Source organism: Neofelis nebulosa, chromosome 6 (assembly GCF_028018385.1).
Source record: "Neofelis nebulosa isolate mNeoNeb1 chromosome 6, mNeoNeb1.pri, whole genome shotgun sequence".
Taxonomy (NCBI): Eukaryota; Metazoa; Chordata; class Mammalia; order Carnivora; family Felidae; genus Neofelis; species Neofelis nebulosa.
The window spans coordinates 16,500,227-16,520,975 of record NC_080787.1 but is presented as its reverse complement, the minus strand read 5'-3'; positions in this window follow the sequence as shown (position 1 = coordinate 16,520,975).

Sequence of the window (20,749 nt, the reverse complement as noted above, 5' to 3'; positions counted from 1 at the left end):
ATATTTATATAACAGAAGTGTCAACGGGCAAAGGTCTAAAACCACAAGATACCGTATTGCAATCAAGACATTAAACCCTCTTCTTAAATCTCTACCCGTTTCATTTCAGACCCCAATAAACCAGCCTTGCTTTTACTGGTCTTACAAGCTGTGAAATGATTTGGCCTGAGTTTCCTAGGAGATTTTGTCCTGAGAAGGTTCCCCACGGTCTCCGTATCATTAGGAAAGTCTCACATTTAAGAAGGCTGCTGTAAAGCAAGTGTAGATTTGGAGAAGCAGGGACCCTCTTCCCCCAACCCTACACAACTCCAGACTTTTTTTGGGGGTGGGGGGAGGTGTGCACACACACATGTGTGTGTTTCCCCCTCTTTTTTTTAGCTTAAGCCAACAAAAGCAGTACATGCCAACTATTTATTTACAATTCCAACATACCCAGATAAGATTCAATAAAAATATCGTAACCTGTTCTCTCACAGTAGCTATAATACCAGCCTCGAAGTTATACTCAGCGCCTGCCGGAAGTCACAATTATTCCTAATCTGAGTGGAATTCTACTCCCATGCCTATAGAATGGAACCTTTTTTCACATCGATAGTAGTATTGTGCATGCAGCATACCAATATTCATGTCATTCTTTGAATACGCTAGATACTTTGTGGAGCGTTCAGTACTGGAAAACCAAAACCCAAAATAAATGAGTAAATGAATGAAGTACGGCAACGGCTGTCACAGGCACCCTCTCATACACATTAGCTTCATCTACACTTTACTTCTCTGCATTCCCTTCAGAAGCCGACCCTGCAATGTGTAGAATCCAAACACTATGCGAGCCTCTATCCATATTTTCTTTCTGTGCCAAGCTACATGAAAACCGGGCAGACCGTGGCGGGTGCCTGGGTGTCTCAGTCAGTTGAGCATCTGACTCTTGATTTCAGCTCAGGTCATGATCCCAGGGTCATGGGATTGAGCCCTGCCTTGGGCTCCATGCTGAGTGTGGAGCCAGCTTAATATTCTCTCTCCATCCCTTTGCCCCTCTCCCCCACTTACATGCTCTCTCTCTCTCTAAAAAAAAAAATTTTTTGTAGACTGTGTTATTGTGTATAAATAAGCTCAAAATTTATATAGCAGGAATCCAACGTGCAGACAAAGAAACATTTTCTTTAATTGATCTTATCTTGCTCGTGAGCTCCAACGTGCATCATTTCTGTCAATTAAAAAGTGACTTTTTTTTTTAACATACTGTACAGAAGAGGTTTACTGTAGCAGGCCTGAGGCTGCTATCTTTAGAAAGGCCCGCCTGCAAGGTGGGTCTTTGGCTGACATCTGGGAATTTGGATTTGGAAAGGGTTTCCCACCATTCCCGGCTCTAGTAAGAATGACTCTGTGCCCATATTTCTTATGCAAACAATATGGTTTATGCTGAACACCTGCTTTCCTTTGGGGAGACTGAAATTTTGGTACCTGCCAGGCAGAGGGTGCCCAGGGGACCAGAGCACAATAAAAAGCCTGGGCACCGAGTCTGTAGTGAAATTTCCTGGGAGACAACATTACACGTGTACTGTGACATCTCACTGCTGGAGGGATTAAGCACAGCCTGTGTGTCTATACCGGGAGAAGATCCCGCGAAGCTTGTGTCTGGCTTCCCCCGACTTTGTCCCACGTCCCAGGAATCCCTTCACTGCTGTGGTCGGTCTCAGCGGTGAGTACTCACTGTCTGCTGAGCTCTGCCAGTCGTCCTAGTGAATCACCAAACCCGGGAGCAGTCTTGGGAACCCCCAGCACACACGTGATCACTGAGTGTGTCCCGTGTGCCAAGCACTTTTTCTAGCAGCAGAGGATATACAGGCAAGCAAAACTGCCCCCATGGAGTTTCCGCTCTCTTTGGAGGGTCTGTTATTTTATACAAATAAACAAGCAACGTAGACGGTGTGTTGATTGTAGGAAGTGCAGGAAAGGAGTATGGGATGTCAACTTTGGGGCCTGCTGCTTTGAAGAGGGAATCAGAGAAGGCTTTCAGAGAAGAGCTGAAGGAGATAAGGAAGTGAGTCATGGGAAAATCTAATGCCAGAACTCTCTAGGCAGAAGGCATAGCTGGTGCAAAGGTCCTGAGGTGCACGACTGTCCAGTTCAGGAACAGCAAGGAGACCAGCCCAGCTACAGGGCTGTGAACCCTAGCAAGAGTGGTAGGAGGTGGGTCAGGGAGCACTGGGGACTGCCAGCACTCTGGCTTTTTTTCTCAGGGAGACAGAGAGCCATTAAAGAGTTAGGAGCAGGAGAGTGACTCTAAAAGATTTGCTTTTCAAAGCACGATTGTGGCTATTTATGGAGGGTACAGTGGGGGGCAGCAAACACAGCAGGAAAGGTGGTTAGAAAGCCAGCTACAGCCCATGACTAGCAGATGGATTAGGTGCGGGTGTGACAAAAAGAGTCGGTGATGACTCCAGGGCTCCCCCCAAGCTCTCGATGACGTTGCCAATCACTGGGCTGGGGAAACTGAGGAAGGAGCGGGAACAGTCGGGGAGCGGGAACACAAGAGAATCGGGAATTTTGCTCCTGGATGCGTTAAGTCTGAGTTGCCTAACAGTCTAGTGGAGATGGACAATCATTATGTCCACTTTGTAGATGAGGAAACTGAGGCACGGAGAGGTTAAGTGACTTCCTCAGGGTCCCACTCACCGTCAGCAAAACTAAAATTACTCGCCCTTGGTGACAGCATAAACACATGTTAATCATAAATATATCAACGTCATTTAAGGAACAGCGATATAATGTGACAAATACAGTCTCATCAAAACAAATACTGCTGTCGTTGACCCGCTGTGGTTTATCAGTATACGGTTGGCGGCTGAGTGGTCTCCTAAAGCCCAGTTTTCCCCAGAGAGTTGTCTGTTGGGAACAGAAATCCTGGGACTGTGCACTGCCATTTGACATGCCCTAAAGCCTCGGCTCCAGGAATGATAAGCCAATAATACAATCAGGAGAATGAATGGAGGGGAGAAAAGACAAAAGACACTTATTTAAATTTTTTAATGTTTTATTTTATATTTGACAGAGAGAGAGAGAGAGAGAGAGAGAGAGAGAGAGAGAGAGACAGGAGAGGACAAGCAGGGAAGGGCAGAGAAACGGAGACAGAATCTGAAGCAGGCTCCAGGCGGTCAGCACAGAGCCCGTTTCGGGGCTCAAACTTCTGAGCAGTGACACCATGACCTGACACTTAACCGACTGAGCCGCCCAGGCACCCCAAAAGATGCGTATTTAAAAACCGCAGAAGGCTTCCCCATTAGGAGAGGACATAGGCGGTGCTGTTTCTGTTTGCAAAATGTTGGAGACATCCTGCAGGCCCAGATAGGAAGGTGATAAAATTAACTTTGGTATATCTGTGCAAAAGAGAATTATGTTGTGCAAAAAAGAATGGAGAAGACCTTTATGGGTTGACAAAGAGGGATACGCAGAATATGTTTTTTAGCAAAAGCAGCAAAGTGTAAGACAATGTCCTACAGCACGTTACTTTTTATGTAGGAAACAAGGAAAATAAAAATAAATGTAAGAACTTGTTTGATTTGCAAAAATAACACGGGAAAGATACACGGGGAAAATGAATCATATTAGGGAAAGCCCTAAAAAAAAGGAAAACACAAAGGAACATATGTGCATTTCAAATTCAAATGCATAGCAAACCACCCTGAGGGGGGTGGGAGGAGGGAGGAGGAGTGACAACCCTACGAACTTTTGAACACAGTGTTTCAATTATACACGCTCCATCTAAAGACAGAAGGAGCTCTAAACAAATTTTGGGCTCTAGGGGCGCCTGGATGGCTCAGTCGGTTAAGCGCTGGACTCTTGGTTTGGGCTCAGGTCAGAATCTCACGGTTGATGAGGCTCTGCCCTGACAGCGTGGAGCCTACTTGGGATTCTCTCTCTCCCCCTCTCTCTCTGCCCGCCCCCTGCTTGTTCCCTCTCACTCTCTCCCAAAAGAAATAAATACACTTCAAAAAATGTTTTTGAACTCAGGTTAGTAGGTTTGCTTTTGCAGTGGAATTGCGACTGAGCAGAGGGGAAGAACCAGACATGGTCGCTCCGCCCTTTTGCAGAGAAAAAGATACGTTGCAAGGCGCCAAACAAGAAGGGGAGAGACAGTTTCTCAAAGCCACCTCCCCTAAGGCTTGGGGCTGGGTGTATTTAAGCATAAGGGTCATGATGTCATTGGGTACGTAGGTAGAATGGAATATGCTGATTGGATATGGAGGAAAGGGAGGAGCCTCCTTTCTGAGCATGTGCATTCAAGAATCATGGCTCTTCACGGGATACAGGTTGGTCAAATGGCAATGGAAGCGTGACCAGGGCAGTGGAGCTCAGGGCGTGTTGTCACTGAGGTTACTTTCCTTCACTCCTGGTCTTTTCTGCTCAACTGCAAGAATTCTTCCCCCTTTGCTCCAGTCATAGCTAGTCCTGTTGCTGATGGGTCAACTATGCAGAAAAAAAAAAAAAAAAAAGCCTCGTGAATCAATCAGGTTAACCAGAGTTTCCTTGGGGGGCGGAATAGTCAAGCATTTGTTAACTTAAGCAGCCAGTTTCATAGTGGCTCGGCCATACTTCCAGTGAATTCTAGGATTGAGCCTAGATTGACAGTGGGTGCTGGGCTTCCCATTATCAGAAATGGGAGTTACAAATAAAGAGGGGAAATTACAGACTGAGACTTGTGGTGCTGGATTGAAATTGGAGGTATCACTATAAACTTTAAGATAGGTAAGTAGATGGATGGATGGATGAATGGATGGATGGATGGATGGATGGATGGATGGCAGACCGATAGAGATAAGCACGTATGTGGATTTGGCATGAACACTCCATGCTGCCCAGATTCCTCTCAGGACTGTGGGATTTATTGCCAAAAATGCAAGGGAATGCTGTTGACTAACAGCTCTCAGCTGTCAGCCCTCTTCAGAATTGCCTGGCTTCACGACCTCTTCTCTTGGCAGCCTGTGTCCAGTGAATGATGGATGGAAGGATATAAAGGCTGAACCTCTCACCCCCGCCCAGAACAACTCTGAAAGACTATCCAGCATCAGCACTCCCCTGGGGTCAGCTGAGGCCTTGTAGATACCACATCGGAGCCCGTTTCTCCCTTTGCACAATCCTGCTTCCCTTGCAATACAGAGGATTTCCTCCCTAGAGTGCTCCCTGTTAAACTTTCTGCTCACTAATGTCTGTCTTGGGGTTTTTTCTTTTATTTTTTTTTTTGATGTTTATTTATTTTTGAGAGAGAGAGAGAGTGTGTGTGAGCAGGGGAGGGACAGAGAGAGGCAGACACAGAATCCAAAGCAGGCTCCAGGCTCCGAGCTGTCAGCACTGAGCCTGACGCAGGGCTTGAACTCATGAACCGCATGATCATGACCTGAGCTGAAGTCAGACGCTTAACCTACTGAGCCACCTAGGCGCCCGTCTGAGGGTTTGATTCTCAGGGAACTCGACCTGCAACACACACACACACACACACACACACACACACACACATCCTAGCTCTGTCTGCTGAGATGGCTAAGAAGAAAAGACACCCAGTAACAGTGAGCACACCTCGTGACCATATATTTTTAGCTGTTATTCTCCACTAAAACGAATAAGGACTCCTTGAAGAAATGGCCAATTCCAGGGTTGGAAAAGAAAATAAAAGATGAGCCTGAAATATTTTGCCTCAGACAGAAGTGTTGGTTCAAAGAAGGATAAAACCACATCAAAAGGACACATGAAAGAGCTTGAGGGATTGCCACTGGCCAATTCTGGCATAATTTTGATGTTGAAATAAATAATATTAATAACAAATCGTGAACCGCTGAATGAGATAGGAATCTACAAGTCTCCACCGTTATAAGTAAGTAAATGAATGAATGAATGAATGAGAAGGAAAATCTCTTCACTGTAGTAGAATACCAACAAATAAATGTAGAAGAAATGATGGAAGTAGAAAAATCATTTGACAAACAGCAAAGCAATGAGTGGTTAATTCAAGCAAGAATCATTGATGGATGCTAAAAATTACCGGTGAGAGTTTGGTGACGAACAGGATATCTACATAATTTCACAATATCCTCCCATAAGATACTTACTGATTACAAAGGGGAAAGAGTAGCTTTACAGAGGGAAACTGGGTAGACACCACCTTAACCAAGTGACCAATATTAACATCACCCATAATGGAACACGTTGACATCCTGCCCTCTGAATGAATGCATTGAGAACGTGACGTCATTTTAGTGGTCTCCTAAAAAATGCACAACCTCAATCTAATCTGAGGAAACATTAGACATGCCCAATTGAGAGACATTCTGCAAAATAACCGGCCTGTACTTGTCAACAATATCAAGGTCATAGAATGTGCAGAGTGGGGATCTACTCCAGATTAAAGAAAAGCTGAAGCTATTTGCCAATATATGATCCCAGATTGCACCCTGGACCAGATTCTTTTCTTCTATTTTATCTTATTTTTGCTCTAAAGGACATTATGGGGATAATTGGCAAGGTTTTAATAAAGTGTGTTGATTAGGTAATATTTATTAATTTCAGTTCCTGATTTTAATGAGTTATGCTGTGGTTATTTAAGACAATGCCCTTGTTCTTGGGAAATATATACTGAATGAAGTGTTGAAGGATAAGGGGACATGCCTGCAATCTATTCTCAAATAGTATTAAAAAAAATCACATGCACACACACACACACACACACACACACACACAGACTAATGAAGCAAATACAATAAAATGCTGACAACTGGGTAATTTGGCTGAAGGGCAAACGGAACAGTTTCTGTATAAGGAGCTCTTTGTATTGTTTTTGCAACTTCCTGCATTTCTGAAATTATTTCAAGCTAAAAAAATTAAAACTTGGGGGTAACTTTTGAATATCCTACTTGATAGCCTACAAAATTGAGGAGATTGGCCATTGGGGAAAATGAAGTGCTTAAGACAAAATGTTTAAAAGTTTGAGGATGTATTACTCATTAAGACAACAAATCTGAATGAGCTGAATCAGAAAATTAAATGAGTATGCTGGACCAAATTTTCAGTATTTCACTCTATACAAAGGTGCCATTTCAGGGGTGTTTGGTTGGCTCCGTTGGTTAGGCGTCTGATTCTTGGTTTCGACTCAGGTCGTGATCTCACGGTTCATGGGTTCAAGCCCCGTGTCAGGCTCTGTGCTGACAGCGCAGAACCTGCTTGGGATTCTCTCTCTCCCTCTCTCTCTCTCTCTCTGCCCCTCTCCTGCTCGTACTTTCTCTCTTTCTCAAAATAAATAAATAAACATGGAAAAAACAAGCAAAAAACCCAACCAAGGTGCCATTTCAGATTGCATGCCATATAGCCTATGGTGTGATGCCAAAAACATTTTAAAATATTGTCTTTGGAAAAGCAGAGGATAATTATACATACCCACTAAATTATTGCAACTGAAGTGACTTGCTATAGCCTGGGGATTGTTAATATGTTTCTTCAACATTATTGTGAAGGTGATTTGACATTTTTATTTGTATGGAGTTTTTTACTTTAATATGGAATAGGAAATGCAGAAATAATCTTAATACACATTCTCATGCAGTCTCTGCACAGACATTTTAAGATAAGTAATACATTTAATAATTCATTTAAAGGAGAGAAGGAAATATCACTGAAATAAGGGCGCAGCGTTATCTGAATGTTTTATGCAATTATTGTAATTAATATTTAATTCTTTGTATGTGTAAAGTTCATGCTGGCAAATATGTAACTTTGCTATCTCTGGAATCTGTGTTGATAGTTTTATTTTTTTTCCATTAAAAATAATTACATTAACTTGGTATACATGATCATAGTCAAGGGATTAAGGTTATCAGTAAGCCACGTAGGTATCTTGTATCTCCTGATATGATACAATGAGATTGGCACTTCACCTCTGTACCTCAGACAAACTCCCACTGAGGGGCATTCAACAAAATACCCAACCAGCACCCTTCAAAACTGTCAAGGTCATGAAAAATGAAGAGAGTCAGAAAAACTCTCACAGATCAGGGGAGACTAAGGGTACAGGACAACTAAATGCAATGTGGCATTGTAAAGGCATTCCTGGCAGAGAAAAAGAACATTAGTGGGAAAACTGGTGAAAAAAAAAAATGTCTACAGTTTCATGAATAGAAACGTACCAATGTCAGTTTCTTAGTTGTGACAAACATACCATGCTAACATTCGGGGGAATGGGTAAAGGGTATATGGAAACCCTCTGTACTATCTTTGCAAATTATTCTAAAATAACAAGTTTATTTTAAAATGATTCCATGAATAGGAATCTATTCATGAGGTTGCTAGAATATAACTTGCTTTGCAAATTGAACATTTAATAACTCAAAAATAATTTAATGTACCCCTACTATTTGTCGAATAGTTCTGAAAGGACTAATTTAGCCTGCTGAATGCATTACGAAACAATGAGAACTCAGATTACATTAGCCCAGATGACATCCCATTCTCTACATTCTAGACCAGAGGAGAAAAATTTTTGTAAGCTTTGGTTGGAGGTGGAGGAAACCAGATAATGAAACTACAGATGTAAAATAACAATCAGTAATGATTCTATTCACTAAGAGTTTTGAAGAATATCAACTACTCAGAGTTGGATTGGTGGCCCAGAAAATAACCTCTGATTGAGGGGGAAAAGGCCAGGCTATTAGATTCTTTTTCACAAAGAGAGGGGAAAGCTGTTCTTTTTTTTAACCACACGTAAAGGTCACAAAGATAAGATGCTTTGCTTCCTCACATCTGTATAACTTTAGAATGTGCATCGGCTCACCCTTTAGAAAACCTGTATAATGTATAATTTAAGTCACAATCAGGACTGAAAAAGGAATGACGGGCTTTTACTGATAGGAAAAGATAAAATAGAAGGGGAAAATTCTGGGAATGGAATAATTTTAAAGAATTATGTAATTATAGAACCCTGCATTTACCCTTAAGGTCCGTAGTGCTAGCTCAAAGAAACCATTTAGCCTACGTCCATCTTGCTATAGGTCCTTTTTTTGTTTGTTAAAGTTAAAAGTCTAGCTGAGTCCCCAAATAATGAGACTGCCATCATAACGGTTTAGTGATTTCTTTGAAGTAATTATATGGTAGAAATAGCCTTGATATAGAACTACAGTCCATGTTTGATCATCTAGAATTATCTAGATTGAGTTATAGTTTCTACATATGGCCTGAAAGTGCTTTTCTGCTGTTTAGCTAACATGCCACCTACTTGGATTACATTAGTAGCCGTGACTTTGCTGAATGAACTGGGGTCCCCATGGAGGATACCTTTGACGGACCCCCTTTCCAAGAGCCCAAGGCAGAAGTTCTTTAGGACAGATGCATCACATTCAATAAAATGACAAATCAAATCCAATAAGAACAAATGTAGCCCAGGTTTAATGTTGTCTCACATGGTAATAAAAAATGAAACGAAAATACGACAACACCACAGCCCCAAACCTCTGGGACGCAGCAAAGGCGGTCATAAGAGGAAAGCATATAGCAACCCAGGCCTTCCTAAAGAAGGAAGAAAGGTCTCAGATACACAACCTAACCTTACACCTTAAAGAGCTGGAAAAAGAACAGCAAATAAAACCCAAAACCAGCAGAAGACAGGAAATGATAAGGATTAGAGCAGAAATTAATGCTATTGAAACCAAAAAAAACAGTAGAACAGATCAATGACACCAGGAGCTGGTTCTTTGAAAGAATTAACAAAATTGATCAACCCCTAGTCAGTTTGATCAAAAAGAAAAAGGAAAGGCCCCAAATAAATAAAATCAAGAATGAAAGAGGAGAGATCACCACCAACACTGCAGAAACACAAACAACAATGAGGGAATATTATGAGCAATTATATGTCAATAAATTGGGCAATCTGGAAGAAATGGACAAATTCCTAGAAACATATAAACTACAAAAACAAGCAGGAAGAAAGCTGGATGGCTCTCCAAGGGAATTCTACCAAACAGATAAGGAAGAGTTAACACTCATTCTTTTGAAGCTGTTTCAAAAAATAGAAATGGAAGGAAAATGGGCTAAACGGGCAAGGGGCATTAAGGAGGACACTTGCTGGGATGTGCACTGGGTGTTATATGCAGGGGATGAATTACTGGATTGTACTCCTGAAAGCATTATTGCACCATACATTAACTAACTTGGATGTAAATTTAAAAACAAGTAAATATATAAATAATTTTTAAAAACGAAAGGAAAATATAAATGTGAAACCAGCAGAGTTCAAGGGAAGGGAACACAGAGTGAGATCGGAAGATTATGGTCTAACCATAGCCCGCTAGGAAGATGGGCCTGAAGATCCCCGACGTCTAGAAAGATCTGCTGTGCTCTGGAGTAGCTCCTTTCTTGAAAAGAAGCCACTGCTGTGTGCTCACCCCACTCTGTGAGCAGGCCAGAAGTTGGCTGTAATGAAATGTAGGAAGACTTGGGACCTTAGCCTTGGTTAGGGAAGAAATTAGCGCTCCACTGGTGACGTCTATCAAACATTTAGGGAAGAATTAACACCAATTCTACCAAGGGGAGGGGACGATACTCATCTCATTCGATGAGGCCAGTGTCATCCTGATGCCAAAACCAGACAAAGATATTACAAGAAAAGACAACCGTAAACCAATCTTCCTGATGAGCATAGACGCAAAAATCTTTTACATGACATTATAAAATCAAATCCAGCAATACGGAAAAGAGAATTAGGTCTGTTTGTAATTCCTTTAAAATTAAAAAAAAAAGATGGTAATTTATTTCCAACATCGAAACAAGTCTTATTTATGCCTCGTACAATGTTATGTAATTCATTCTTCCGAAAGGAAATATTGTCACTTTTCCTTTGTGCGGGATGGTGGAGCTTCCTTTAAAGGCCACCGATGCCTCTATGGTGGTCACTCAGAGACTTGGCAGAAAGAACCTGGCATCCTTTATGACTCTTAAAGACGATATGCACACGGCATATGATATCATCCAGAGCATATTTTATACTTTTATATCATTTGATCACATTCCGTTATGTACTTTAATCCTCTGAACTTTTAGTGGGTGCCTGGGTGGCTCAGTGGGTGAAGCATCCAATTCTGGATCTCGGCTCAGGTCATGATCTCATGGTTCGTGAGTTTGAGCCCTGCGTCCGGCCCCTCGCTGACAGCATGGAGCCTGCTTGGGACTCTCTCTCCCTCTCTCCCGGACCCTTCCCTGCTTGCGCTCTTACTTTCTCTCTCTCTCTCAAAATAAATAAATACACTTAAAAATAAAAGAAACAGACTCTTAAGTATATCTTCTGCTGTACCTTAAGGAAAACGTGTCTGCTTTATATTTCAATAGCGCTTTCATGTAACTTATCTCATTTAAATCTTCTAACGACCCAGTATCAACGGAGGACAGGTATGACTCCATTTACAGCTCCGAAAACTGAGCCTCAGGTTGTGACATTGATACCTCCTGCAGGGTCAGCACTAAAATCCACATGCGTGCATCTTCCTCGCCCACCAAGCTGAAAGTTAGCGATCTACACTGACCATGTTTCCATTCTACCTGCGTGGGTGTTGCATAAAAGACTCTAAGGGACAACTTGCCTCAGAATGATCTTGCAGTCAAGGAATAGGAACTATAGCAGGCTAGATTACAAGTGACCTACTGCTTATCTTAGCTCATAAGTCCTGAGAGAAAGCATCATTTTATTTCTCTCCGAAGAAATGGGAGGCATTGCCATATTCAGATATACACCCGGTGTATGTGCATATATAACGACACATCCTTCGACATGAAAATCTCTTTGGCCTGATCGAGCTTGCTCCTGCCTTTTTACCTGACACGACATGTGGGTGTTATAGGAATAACCCCCAAATGTCCTGCTTTAATATCTGTCCGGGGGCACTGAGATGATATTATTATAATTAACAGGGTTCAAAGGATTTTCAGGTAATTAGAATGTACGGTGCTTAAAAAAAAAAAAAAAGAAACCTGAGTTTAGTAGTTTAAAGACTGTAAGAACTCCCTAGTACTTTTTCAGTAACCTACTTGTCCAAGTATAAATACCTGTTAGGCATTATCTGGGGAAATAACCTGAATACTTGATTAGTACCTTTAGTTGACAGATCAGGTAGAATAATATTAATATTTATCCTTTGAAGTGCAAGTAATGGAGTTTGAGTCTATGCATAGTGGAGGCCCATATCCAAGTTTTATTTCTTTGGTTCGTTTAAAATACCTCATTAAGAGGCACCTGGGTGGCTCAGTCGGCTGGGCCTCCAGCTTCGGCTCAGGTCATGGTCTGGCTGTTCGTGAGTTCCAGCCCCGCGTCAGGCTCTGTGCTGACAGCTCAGAGCCTGGAGCCTGCTTCGGATTCTGTGTCTCCCTCTCTCGGCCCCTCCCCTGCTCACACTCTGTCTCTCTCTTTCTCCGTGTGTGTGTCTCTCTCAAAGATAAATAAACATTAAAAAGAAAAAAAATTTTTAAAACCTCATTAATTATTTAAGTAATGCTATGGAAGTATAACACTCCACTATCTTTAAGTATTATTTCTAGATAACAGAAGCAATGGCCACTCATTTAAATCAAGTTCTAACAGAGGTAGCTCTTTTCTATTATAATTTCTTCTTATAAATTCCTGCCAGTCAAGACAATCACAGCCCACATTTGGGTGTATTTCCTCCTGGGTTATGCTCCTGCGTGGATTTGGTGTGTGTTTTACATTCTACTGATATTATTGGTTCTTGACCTTGGATGCGCAGTGAAGAAAGGAGGGAGAAAGGAGCATCCTAAAGAAAGAGTCCTAAAGAGAAAGGTCATCCTAAAGGCTCTGTCGGCTCCATTGGCAACTCGGAGCCCGTCCTGTCTGGGCATCCTGTCTGTTCTCTTCTTACGTTACTCTGGTTGACTCTGGAGGTTGCTGAGCCCCCCACCCCGTACTGTTGACTCTCGAGAGGCTTGCAGGAGAATCTTCGTCTTTGTGCAACATGGAAGCAAAGGCTGAGAGCTCCTGAGAGTCAGCGCGGGCTGAGGTTTTCAAAACCACCTACACAGGATTTGCCTACTCTGGGCCAGTGATGCTGGCAAACTTTTCCTGCTTCTGAGGCAGACGTGACACTTCCCTTTCCATGACCACAATGAGGGGAAGGAGAGCTGAAAACAGGAACACAAGCAGATTGCCGAGGGGCAGCAAAGCATTGCTATCAACTGGCCACAGTCTCGTGAGCAGGGAAGGTGGAAAAGTTCCTGAGACCACAGGATCTGTATAGTCCCAGTGATGAGAGAAGCAACGGTGAGCAGTGAAGTCTTTTCCTGGTTTGATTTCTTTTTTTTTTCTTTAATTTTTTTTTAATGCTTATTTATTTTTGAGAGAGAGAGACAGACAGACAGACAGAATGTGAGCAGGGGAGGGGCAGAGAGAGAGAGAGAGAGGGAGACACAGAATCCGAAGCAGGCTCCAGGCTCTGAGCTGTCAGCACAGAGCCCAATGCAAGGGCTGGAACTCACAAACCGTGAGATCTGACTTGAGCGGAAGTCGGATGCTTAACCTACTGAGCCACCCAGGCGCTCCTGGTTGGATTTCGTTTAATCACAGTATCCAGTGAGGGCTTGTGTAGCTCTGAAAATGCTTTGTCTTGAAGGTTAGGCCAGTGAGGAATGGCCAACCGCTAACAACGTTGACTTTCAACCCGTCTGATTGGAATTTGATCACAGCCATCAAATTGTCACTGCAATTAAAGGCACAAATCTTAACCTTTTTCCTTAGGGCCTCCAAGTAAGAGTCCAAGCCTGAAAGCCTCTTACATGACAAGTGATTTAGAAAACAGCAAAAGCATGTAAAACACCATGGGCTTTTATAAAATGTTTACCCTTCTTTTGAATGCATGTTATATGGTGTTGCATACGTTACATGGTGTTATATGGTTACATGCTGGGTTTTGTTGTTGTTTGGAATTTTTTTTTTTTTTTTGCTTTTACCTAAAAAATGATCATTCTTAAATTGAGGGATATTCTACAAGATCTGTACTCTTCACAATGCCCATGAGACACTGACAAACTGTTCCAGGTCAGAGGAAGGTAAGGAGACTTGATATCTGAACCCAATGCATTATCCGGAGTTTTTCTTTTGCCAGAAAAGACAGTAATGGAACAATTGCTGAAATATGAATAAGGTCTGGGTGTTAAACCATAGATATACACCCATGTGAACTTCCTGGTTAGGATAATCACATGTGATTCTGTAAGATAATATCCTTATTTGGGGATATAGATAAAAATTTTTCAGTAATAAAACCTAATTTTTAAAACCTTAAAAAATGTGTTAAAGGGTCTTGTTAACATTACCTATGAATTGCAAGGCACCGCTGTGAATACTAAAGATAGTTTTAATTATTGATAATATATGTTTTGCTATCCGTGACCTACACCTAAATTCTAATGGCAAAACAATTTTACATTTTTTAATATGTAACAATCTAACTCATCTGACTCTATGAATATCTCCAATCTGCTCAGTGATCCAGTAGCAGGAATTATACCCCAAGAGAACTGATTTACACATCAGGACACCAAATGGATGCTAAAGACACACAACATAGGTGAGAATTTAAAGGGATATCATTTTACCGCTGTACATTTGAATATCACTTTTTCTCTTCTGAGTATTTTTGCCTATATTATTTCGTTTTATACCTTGCATTCATGTTCTATCTTAGGCTTGCAGTTTTTCCAGTAAGTGTTTTTACAGCTGGATGAAATTTAAAAAATAAAATAAAATATATAGATATAGATATATGAAGCTGCTTAAAAATAACTACAGATGAGATTATAAACACACACACACACACACACACACTCACACACACATATGTATATTTAAAGTTGGTTAAAAATAACTACAATCTGAGAAAGACCTCTGACTGATGGGGGCTGGCAAAGGGAGAGGAGAATTGTATGATTCTCAAAGCACCCAGAAGTACTCCTGATTCTTCATCTATCACAATCCTCAGATCTGACACCTGCCTTGGGCAATCTGTCTATGATAAATCAAAATGTCTTTTAGCCACAACAAGAACAGTGATATCAACCCAAGTGGAATCTTGTTTTTATGAGTACTATTTGCCCTAATCTATTACAATGAAGCTAATTAGAGTTTTGTATTACAAGTCTTTCCATCTAAATTATACCCTGAGATAAAGAGATTTGGTGTTTAAACATTTTCTTCCTTGTATTTACCATTGGTGGCCAGATTCTGAGAAAAAGATGGGGGAAAAAAAAGGTTTTTTTAGGTTGATAGAAAAGAAAAAAAGTAACAATGGATTTTAATTTTCAGTATATGGAAGGGAAAATGGTTCAAATGTAAGGATTTTGAACTGAGATAATCTGACAGTTATTTGTATGTTTAAGTCTCCTGGACTTTATTTTTAAAATCTGAGGGAAATACGTGCAGTGATTTTTAATAATGGATGTAATTCAGATTCCGATGTCACTTGTCTGGTTAACTCCCTCCTTACCCCCAAGTTCATCTCCTCTCCCCCTGCTGTGGCCACACCCTCTTCAAAGGCTTTTGTGCTGACACATCCTTTTCCAGGAAGGCTTTCCCCCACAGATATTCGTCCATCTGACCATCCCTGGGATTCTTTCTTTTAATCTCTACAACCCAAAGTGGGGCTCAAACTCACAACCCCCAGATCAAGAGATGAACCCACTATACTGACTAAGCCAGCCGGGCACCCCTTGCGTTCTTTAAGTTTTGCTTCTGTAACTTTCTCCATGAGCCTTTCACGGCCAATCTATCCAAAATTGCAAACCATACCCCATCCTTCACCTTCCTGCTTCCTGTCTCCCTTCCCTGCTTCACTTTTTTATTCAGCATTTACAGTTTACTTGCTTATCCTGTTTATGGCCTGTTTCCTGGAATGTAAGTTTCTCGAGGTAGCTTTGTTCTTTGCTCTATCACCAATGCCTGGCATATCATTCATTTGTTGAATACATGAGTGAATGTTGAAGACCAAATGAAGATTTGTAGCAATGAGTAGTAATAATAATAATAATAATAATAATAACAATAAGCAAATTTATGAACCTGGCATTGCCCAAGCTATCAGTTATAGGTATCTTGTTGGCTGGTTTGCTTATCTTTACCCTTTTACTGCTCTTAGTGTGGACAAATACAATTCACAGTAGTGAATTCCAGAGCATACTTGCCCCTCAACACTTGCATATCCTGTAAACATGTGCTAGAAAGAATTGTACTTTAGCTAACAAGTTACTACACTGCTCAGTGAAAATCTGAACCAAACCTCCATTGATGAGCTCTTCATAGCTGGTTCCCCAAGTCAACATTAATAGACATATATTTGAGTTTACTCATTATATGCAAATAGATTAAGATGGGAAATGCATGTGGGGAAATACAGAGTTGCTGTATTTCTGAATGCTATGGATTTTAATCCACACTATTTATAGTGTCCCCCAAATTTCACATGTTGAAGCCCTACACCTCAATGTGACGGTATTTGGAGGTGAGGCCTTTGGAGGTGATTAGATTTACATGAGGTCAAATGGGTGCAACCCTCATCATGGGATTAGTGTCTTTATGAGAAGACACCTCAGAAAGCTTGCTTCTCTCTCTCTCTCTTTCTCTCTCTCTCTCTCTCTCCACCATGTGGATACAGGAAGAGAGCAAACCAGAAACTGACCATGCTGTCACCTTGACCTTGGACTTCCCAGCCTCCAGAACTGTGAGAGGATGCATTTCTGTCACTTAAACCACCCAGTCTACGCTGTGTTGTTATGGCAGCCTGAGGGGACTAAGACATTGACCAAAATTACAAACAACACCATGCAAGATGAGAAATAAGGAGTAAACATCCCACGTAGTGAGGGGAGCTGGAATTTTCACCTTTGTCTAGAATTATTCCCTTATAATTACTATTATTGCCACCACACTGGCCCTGTGGGCATTCTATTTACTTTAGAATTCCGACCCAAGTGAAGTCCTGAGGCCATTCTCACCATAATCTGCAAAAAGCTAGCACAGGGCTGGGCTGGCTGTTTGGGCAAGTTTTACAAATGAGCAAGAGATAACCAAGCATGACTACGCAAAAACTAGGTAGGTCAGTTCAAGGCCTGGTTTGCTCTCTGGGCCTCACGGTACCCATTAGGCACAGCTCTTGGTGGACACCAAGCATCAGACCAACCACTGAAGAGCACACACGTGGATGCCTCTTCTTCCAGAAGCCTGGAAGCAAGGAAGGGCAGGATCTCCAGCTCGTGCCCGTCTGGGCAATGCTTACAACTCCCACCTAATCACTGCTGGGTTTCTGAGCTCCTGTACTGAAATGTCTGTTGTGGAGGGAAACGTAGGGTGAGGGACTGAAGTCCAGATCCCTTGTGGGAGAAACAGGACTTCTTCCCCTCACTCTGGCCTGCCATGGCTTCCCGTTCCCAGGAATTCTGAACAGAGAAGAGAGGAGAAGGCAATGCTGGAGTGTGCTTGTTACCTATAGCCACTGAGGGGCCACCAGGGAGGAATTAGACCTGTTTTCAAGTCATTTTCAAAGAATCACCATCTCTGAGGACACCGCAAGAACAAAATATTGAATAACTGAAAGGGGGGGGGGGAAGACTTGCATATCAAGCGATATAAACAATGCAAATGTCCTGGGAGGAGCTGGTGGAATTGAGGTTTCGCAAGAAGTTGCCTCTTTCCAAAGCACTCATCGTTTTCATTACCTTGTTTTCAATATTGTTGGTTCCTCTGACAGATGGAGCTGATTTTCCTGTTCTTCTGGAGTTCTAACAGTCGTCACTTTTTCTCTGGAAAGTTGGTGCTCTCTAAACGTGCCACCGAATCTTGGGAATGGCCACCCCCACCAAGTTCTGTGTCACATCCACGCACACAATGCATCCTGGTGACCCCTCTGTCTTTTACAGCAAGGCATGCCCAGATGGTACGAGGGACAGAGGAGAGGTGTCATTACGGATCAGCTGGTTAGAACGCCACCAGTTGGGATAGCTTTGCGAGTTTGAGCCTTGGGCTGATTGGGTCTGTTCTGTGTTTCCTAGCTCCCAACTGTGTCCCCAGTATCCACCCAGTTTCATTCAAGGTCAGAATGATGGCGAACCCTGTTGTGGGAGAACCAGCACCTGCGTGTCGCCGGATTTGAGAGGCAACTGTAAAAGCACACGCCTAATCATTGACCGTCCCCATAAATAAGAGTTAGGTATTAAAATATTAAACAAAACATTTTTGTGGTTACCCAAATTGTACCGGGTTGGAAATGATTTCCCAGCTCTGAGCCATCTCTCCGCTAAATGATCCATGCCACAGAAGTAAGCATGATCACAAAACGTGACATTTCAGGGCACACCAGCAGTGAGAAGGAAAACACATAGAAGAAGGAGGAGTATTTCGGGGGGGGGGGGGAAGACAGCTGAGACACGTTAATAGTTAGAATTTTTTCCACGAAGTTTTTTCTTTCTGTTTATGATTGTCGTGACATTCATTTTAGCTTTAGATGGGGAACTTCCCATCCCACGCACCCCTTGCTCTCTTGATACACCTCCAGGAGTTCATGGGCAGTATTTGATGACATCATAATCAAGATTTACAGCACATTGCATGCAAAGAATGAAGGTAAAACATCAAGGGGTTCCTGGGTGGCTCAGTCGGTTGAGCGTCGGACTCCGGCTCAGGTCATGATCTCACAGCTCGTGAGTTCGAGCCCCGAGTTGGGCTCTGTGCTGACAGCTCGGAGCCTGGAGCCTGCTTCGGATTCTGTGTCTCCCTCTCTCTTTGCCCCTTCCCTTCTCATGCTCTCTCTCTCTCTCTCTCTTTCCTTCAAAAATAAACATTAAAAAAAAAGAAAGAAAGTGAAACATCAGTACTAACCGGAAACGCCTGACAAAGTTATAGGCGTCTCATTTCTTTTCTCCCTTCTACTCTTCTGTCTTTTCCAAGTAGTCTTCCATGAACATGAACCATTCTCACAACTAAAATAAAATCATTTAAACTGCACGGTAACGAAGACGGAACCATTATATATGTTCCAGATTTTGTAATACAGGGCGTTGCCTCTTCTGTCTCCGGTTTTTCCTCTACTCAAACAGACAGTTTTGGAAACGAGACGCTCCGCTTTGATGGTAGGCCAGGATCAAATTAAACCACTCCTGATTTTACAAGCCTAATATTTCAAATGGGAGAGACTTCAGCTCACTCAACACATTCTAACCCACTTGTGCTTGACGAAGCATTGCTCATGAGAATAATCCGCTTGAATAATGTGCGAGAGCAGAAAGACAGCTTTTTAGGAAGCCACTAATTGCTGTTCCCTCGACGCTCCCGCAGATGAAGGTGGAAAGGTAAAGAGAAGGGCCTTTCCTCTGACCCAGCGGAGGGTGTCTGCAGCTGCATGGGCAGTGTTGGGGTAGAAATAAGCACAGGTATCCGGTGGGCCAGATCAGACCTCACGCCCAACCAGAAGAAAAATCTTGCAGCCAGTCAGCCATCACATCACATCCTTCGAATATTATCTAGTGTTCAGTCTTGAGCCCTAGGGTGGGAGACAGAAAAACTGTAGTGCTTGGGTGTGTTCCAACAGCCAGGGTTCCACTGCCTTAGCCAACTCTACCACTGAGTTACAGTTTCTATTTTAAAATTCTAGGGGCGCCTGGGTGGCTCAGTCGGTTAAGCGTCCAACTTCAGCTCAGGTCATGATCTCGCAGTTCATGAGCTCGAGCCCCGCATCGGGCTCTGTGCTGACAGCCCGGAACCTGGAACCTGTTTCAGATTCTGTGTCTGCCTCTCTCTCTGTCCCTCCTCTCTGTCTCAAAGATAAACATTAAAAAAAATCAAAATTCTACCTTCGTGCAGATGATCCTTTTACTTTGCTCTTTAATTTTAATCCTTTAAAAGGTGATAGCCAATTGCTAGCAAAAGAAAGCAGACACAGATAAGAGGTAGCCTCTCTGGGTAATTCAGATCGGCTTCAGTCACTGCATCACCCAATGCAGTTACCACCCCCAGGCCGAGGTATTCAGCGTCTCTTACTTTGCAGTTAGACCCAGCTGGGGCTTGAAACTGGCTCCAGACGTTTAGTAGCGTTACCAGATGGTGGGATCCTCTTAGGAAGTAATTCTGTAGGCTTTCTATTCCCTAACCAGGTCTTTGAACATAATGTGCGTTCCCACCCAGTCACCAGCAAACTCCAGCCTTCTTGTTCCCTAACTAGCCAGTCTGTCCCTATCTCTACTCTAGGAAGAAATTAGGAAAGAAAGAGAGGGACCAGAGAGAGAGAAAAGAGAAGGGGGGAGGGAGAGAGGAAAAGAGAGAGGGGAAATTATGGTCTCATATTTTCTGGTATACTAGTAGATTATATTATTTTTCTTCTCAGTCGTCAGGATTTCTTCCACCTCCTCAAGTACATTTTCATGTTTTTAGCTTTGCTTAGTTCTAAGAAATATTTCTCTTCCTCAGTCTCATCTGGTGATTCTTTTATTATTATTGAAATATAATTAGCATACAGTGTTATATTTGTTTCAAGAGTACAGTGTAGTGATTCAACAATTCTATACATTACGCAGTACTCATCACGACAAAAGTGCCCTTAATCCCCTTTATCTATTTCACCCAAGCCCCCACCCACCTTCCTGATGATTCTTAATTTCAAAAACAATTGGAATCTTTATCAACCATCCATTGCAGGACATAAACTGGGTTTGGATTAGATATATCCCT